General features: G+C 40.0%; 1 pseudogene; it reads left to right on the forward strand.

Annotated features, from left to right (window-relative positions):
* Nucleotides 1-3,914: 3,914 nt before the first annotated feature.
* On the forward strand, nt 3,915-5,118 carry LOC148020377 (cytochrome P450 704B1 pseudogene; annotated as a pseudogene).
* Nucleotides 5,119-6,610: the final 1,492 nt, after the last annotated feature.

Here is a 6,610-nt window from a genome sequence, read left to right on the forward strand (position 1 = left end):
TGACAAATTACTTTTCCTTGGTAACTTCAAGTTTCCTCATTGAATTATAGTGTACACATGTTGTGTGACTTAAGTGCACATGAAATTTTATTGTGAACCCATCATTGCTTAGTAACTTTGAGTTGCCAAACCCATTAAAGATAATGTGTATATTGCACCATAGTAGTAGCTAGATAAACGTGGTGCACCACATAGCATGTAACTACTTTTATAAGCGAACCAAAATTTAGTATTGTATTTCATTATGTGCATTGCATTAGCTTGGCACCCACTCCGACTTGGATGCTTGGAAGAGTTAATAGCACCCACTCGAACTTGGATGCTATAAACCTTAACAATATTCTCTTACAATATTAATATTTCTATCAACTTTTTCCGAGCAAAATGCAAAGCGAGCAAGGTGTAGTTGTGTGAGCTTTGCAATGATTCATTGCACGCGAAGCATGGTATTGGGTGTGGCCATGCTAGCTAGTCATGTTTATGCTTTCTGAAGGTACTACAAGCACAAGTGAAGTCTAGCACATAAGTAAGCACCATCGATGTGGAGAAAACTACGCTTTAAATTGGTAAAGCAACCATCTCATCATGAGTAGACCATCATGCTTATCTAGGACATGTAGTTTTCAAAGAGTAAAACCCACCCATACAAACATAGTGAGGCTTGAAGGAGTCCAAGACTTAATAGAAAAAGAGAGAAACAAAATGGCAAAGGTTTTGCTCATGCCATAGGCTTGATTGAGGAGTCTTTCCTTGTTATGTTTTTAAAGTCTTGTGTTGTTTTCTCAAAGTACATTAAAAAAGGAGGTCCTTTTGTCACATTTTATGGTCCAACTTCCAAGGCTCATGTTGTTTTAAGGACCATCATATATAAAGAGAGCAAGAGACAAGAAAGCAAATGAGGTATCAATGTGATGGTAAGGTCAATTGAAGAGGCTATCTTTATCATGCTTTCTTTATTACATATGTCTGCTCTTTGCCATGTTTTTTTATATCATGTTGTTTTTTCCAAAGAGTAAGTATAATTTTCCAAGTGGTTGATTTGACACTTGAATGCATCGAGGCTCCTAGAGATTCTGAAAATACCAAGTGGTTCATAATGAGCTATTTTGGTAGCAAATGTATAAACCTTCAACCTCTTAAACTTTGAATAGATTGTTAAATCATGTTACACATAATTCGTGTTTTTTTTAAGACTGAAAGGTTTTGTAACTTTTGAGTTCTAAAACCTTCCTGTTCGTATTTTCAGGGGTTTTCGAGAAACTTTCTAAAATCGTGGAAAATACAAAGAAGATGGGGCTTATTAGTTTCAAAATGAGTAGGTGAGACGATTTTTATGACAGTTGGGCTCGGTCCAACGTGCTATAATTTATGTAATGGCTGACGTGACGAGCGATGAAACAAGACCAAAAGCTAGTAGCATCTACGACAGTTTAGCGACTTGCATGATATGGGTCCAAGCACGAGAATGTTCAACCTACCCTTATATATTCCTTATAATATTCATGCAGAAGACTGGATGCATGCAAACAAAAACTAGATAACTCATCTTCATCGTCTTCGTCACTGTAAGAACGTGTAATATGCTAACGTCAACGCGTGCGTACAGACATCATATTCCTTTGTGACGCAGATGTTCTATGGAATTCGCACACTACAGTGATCATCCAATGGTATAATTTATTCCTGTGCATTGAAAACTGTTCTGGTTATCTCACCTTGCAAGCCCCTAATCAAACTCGTTCCTTGACTCGCAAGTCACGATTATTAAAACTCGTTCCTTGACTCGCAAACCTTGATTATCTCGCAGCGTACGGTTGATGGAAGGTTAATTATGTCTGTTGTGGTCAATGACAGATTGAGCGGGACTGGTCTGCAAGCAGCCGTCCGCAACAGTTCGTCTTCCGTTAACGTTTGTATCAGACGAACATTAGTTGATTGAATTCGTCGATGACAGTCTAATTTGCGAAATAGGTCCTGAATATATTTGTAAGCTCTGGTTCAGTGCCTGCTATAGAAGATGATACATCATTAGAAGGTAATAGAGTAGACCTGTTGTGTATTGCCAGCCACGCATGCACAGAACAGAGACAGACACACTCACGCACACGCACACACGCACACTCACACTTTCTGTCTGTTTGTGCGTATTTTCATGAACTGTTTCGGTACAAACACATTCCTTGATTGGATTCCTAACCTACTTTGCATTAACCGATATATACACCACACTATGGTCAGCGATGTTTTCCGGCCAGCTCTAGCTGCTCAAGAAGGCTCTGGTTGCGCCCTCCTGTATCATCCGCAAGCCGGCGCGGAGGAAGAGGGAATTCCTGTACCAGGAGAGACAATCAATGCGTGCGCGCATTCCCTAGCGGGTGTTAATACGTCCTCTCCGCTACCAAATGTAGCGACGCTCGCTGCACTGCTTATAGCTGCATTGCTCTATGTAGCGTGGCATTGATGGTCGCAACGAGGTGGTCAAGATCGTAAGACATGGCCCATCCTTGGCTCTCAGCTCGAGGCCTCCAAGTACTACGACCGCCTGTATGACTGGATTACCAATTTCTTCAGTGATAGCCACAGGACTGTGAAGATATCTTCCCTGTCTCGTTGCACCTTTCTCACGGTGGATCCCGCGAACATTGAATGGGCTAAGACTTGAAAAGTTGTGTCATGATTTACGACTGTATTATTGTATCCAGGGAGCGGAGGCACAGAAGAGGCTCCACGACATGCACGGGGAAGGTATACTGAACGTCGATGGAGAGACCTGGAGGACCCAGCGCAAGATTGCTAGCCTCGACTTTTCTGTGAAGAAACTAAAGGTTCTCACAAGCACATCATACAGAGAGGGAGCTCTGAAACTGGCCCAAGCATTGATGTCCAACCTTGCAAGTTATGATGACCATGACTCGTCGAAATCGAGACCTACAGTGGATATTCATGTCTGGTACATCAAATTGTAATGATCATCAACCTTAATGCATCGGCCGATCGAGCCATGATTATCGCACTGGCTGGAAGATTGTTATAACGATCAGTTCTTTCTGTTGGTAATTATGGAAGGAGCTTTTCTCTTCGATGACATTTGAGACAATCTGCCAGGTGGTGCTGGGCAGGTCTGCACTAGATGCAAGTGCGGGCTCTCCGCCTGCAATGTCGATGCACGAGGTCGCGGCTGTCATCGATAATGCGCTGGAGATGATCACGCGGAGGCACAGGTTCCCGTGGTGAAGGCTGCAGCTCTTCTTCAGCGTGGGGTTGAAGAGGTTCCTGCGGCAGGAGATGGGCAAGCTGGACTCGTTCTTTTCGGAGGTCATCCGGCGGCGTAAGACGGAGGCGGCGGGGGCGGTGGCGGTGGCGGCGGAGGCCGTGGGCGCATCACGACTGGTACGTACCTACGCGTAAAACGGCATTCAAGCCATGCCCAACACAGTGACGTGGCCGGATTCGCTGGCATGACCATGTGCACGAGATCAGATCAGGCTAGTGGGTGTCGACTCTCGAGAGTCGAGACTCAGACGACCCTTGCTAGCGAGGCTCAGCAGCGTTTGATTCATGGCATGCATAATAGTTTATACGGACCCAGATTCCATACCAAATCATAACGTAAAAACAAACCTTTCAAAACTGACAAAGGCGAGAACAGAAGAAATGGAAGTAGTATAAAAGAACATTTTGCCCACCCTTTTTCCTTTTGTATCTATAGGATTAATCGTAAGCATTCATTTTATAGGAAAGGTTTATAGTGATTGCTTTGGAAGTAAAATGGATGGAAGCAAAATAGATAACGGATGTTGTGTTGACGTTTGTTGACATTATAGGGAAGCAAAGATAATGTAGACCTACTATCATGCTTTCTAGAGTACCAGTGTCAAGCACCAGAACAAGACAACCCATGTAAGAAAGGGACGATGTGTGATGAGGAGGTGCGTGATGCTATGATGAATTTGGTAATGGTTGGGAGGGACACAACAACCAGTGTGCTCACGTGGTTCATGTATTGTATGTGTTGCCACCCCTAAGGACAAGAGCGTGTGCATCGAGAGGCTGTTGCCATGGAGGAGCGGTTGCTATCCCATCGAGGTGATCAAATGACTTTGCAACCATTCAGAGAGCTTCTAAGCTACAAGTCTATGCAAGGATTGCATTATACACGTGCTGCCTTAGCTGAGACCTTGCGCTTGTATCCCCATGTTCCAAGAGTATGTTCCACTATTTTCTTAATGAAGTTCATATGCTAGGATCCAAGAGTACATACACACGATTTGTGAGGAGCTATAAATAGTTTTAAATGAAATGAACAAACAATTATTTAGCAAAGAAAAGAAAATGCTTGCCAATAGCTATCTAGCTAAAAGCAACAATGTTCATTTTAATGGGGCAGACAAGAAGTATAATATTTGTTTTGCATTTTGTTTTGTTATTTACCAGCACACAAATGACAAGGTTGCATTGTTCTGAACTCAGTGTAGTTTCCATTTTGCCAATCTTGCATTTGTTGTGATATGAGCACTCTACTACATCTTATATAAATTATGCTTCAAAGTGGATACTTTCCTAGTGCACATATCTTGACTTATCACTTATTTATAGCCCTCCTTTCTTAATAATTGCAATTACATTTGGCCAACATTTAACATTTCCATATCATGGCCTTTCACCTTTTGATCAATATCATGTTGGCCCATCAGGTTGACACTCTTTGCACTCTGTCTATCAAATTTTAACTAACACAAGGTTAATACTTCTACGTCCTTCCATTCCTTTCAATTAAAACAAAGAGAAACATTTGTGGAAGCTTCAAAATAACTTCGTCAAGTGATCCTTACCATTAGCCTTCCATTGAGTGTACAAGAATATAAATGTTTCAGATAATTAACATCATATGTTCATTTGATATATTTCTGTAGGATCGAAAGGTTGCTTTGTAGGAGGATGTTCTACCAGATGGCACAAGGCAAAAATAAGGCAACCAAGTGGCGTACAATGGGGCACATGAAGTTCGTATGGGCTGAGGATGCGCTCCTCTTTAGGCCCGATAGGTGGCTTGACCACAATGGACACTTCCAACCCCTGTCACCCTACAAGTTCTCTACCTTCCAAGTACATGAATAACATATTGCACAACCTTCATTTCATTATAAGTTCTTTGCCTTCCAAGTACGTGAATAAAAAATTGAACAACTTGGGATCATTTCATTATACTACCCTTGGACCCTCGGTCCTCGCCCCCCCACCAACCCAAAAGAAGACAACCCTGCCATGGGAAGGGGTTCATTACCCCCTCCTATGGAACCATCTAATCAACCCTTCAATTCTATTTATTTTCTTGGTGAGTGTTGATGCTAGATTACTATGTAGGTATTAATATCCTTCTTATGTGTTACAATATTGATACTATCATTAGGATGACACTATCATTATCAAGGTACTAAGCTCCCTCATAAGTACTAAGTCTAAGGATGGCACTTGTGTCTCAATCAGTGTTCATGAAAACTAAGGTCTAATATAAAGTAAATGGCAAATTTTTTAAAAAGAACATATTTTAAAGAAAAAGGTTTAAAACCTTGAAATCTTTAAAACTTTTCAGTTATGAAAATGGCAAATACATGTAATTTGATTTCAAAATCCCTCCAAAATTTTGAGTTAGAGGTTTTAGTATCTACTACCAAAAATGTTTTTTGTGAAGAGTGGTCTCAATACAAGACCCAATATCAAATGCTCACATTGCTTCATAATCACAATACACGTGGTTGATTAAATGATCAAATGCTGGTCTCTTGCATCTCTCTCAAACAACATTGATACATACACCTAACTAAGCTCTAAACTATACCTACGATAGAGAAAATGAAAAGTGTAACGTATCAATAGCATACATAGCTGTCAAAGTTGGTACAACTAAGTACCAACAGGAGTGCATGCTCATGAGAAGGAGTCATCTTGTGTAATGAATGACAAAGAACGAAAATGGCTACTATGCACATATGGTGCTATTTTCTATTTGCTTCAATATAATAAACAATATATTATATCAAAATTATCAAAACAAGAAGGATTTATTGTATTTTAGTAAGTTAAAGTAGCAACTCATTATATGAAGTAAAGTTGAGAGTACAACATAGTGAGTGCAACTTTAATTAGATTATGTAATCATGCTTTATTATAATTTACACCAAGGACATTGAAAACAATTAGGTACTAACTAACACTACAATATATGAAGGGTGTTATAAGATGCACAAATATTTAAAAAAAATTCAAATGTTAGGGTCTCCCATCATTATATGCGTTCATATTACCTACAATCTCTATATGTCAGGATTTGTGCTAGAATAAGATATGGAATAGATGTCAAATCAATTGTGCTAAATATTGAAACTTATTCTGACGAAGATTCCAAAGCATGCAAAGAATAGTACTGATGCATATGCTGACATGAGTAGGTAGAGAAAGCATTTGGTAGTGATGATGTTCATGTTTGGTATCCTGTTATACATGGACTAGTTGTTTTATTACAAAGCAACCTTGAAAGCTAACAAATGCATTTTATTCATTTAAAAAATAAAATATGCAATGATAATAATCATACATCATATATAGTCCC

Source organism: Lygodium microphyllum, chromosome 19 (genome assembly GCF_053477565.2).
Source record: "Lygodium microphyllum isolate KBCC chromosome 19, Lygodium_microphyllum_v1.1.10, whole genome shotgun sequence".
Taxonomy (NCBI): Eukaryota; Viridiplantae; Streptophyta; class Polypodiopsida; order Schizaeales; family Lygodiaceae; genus Lygodium; species Lygodium microphyllum.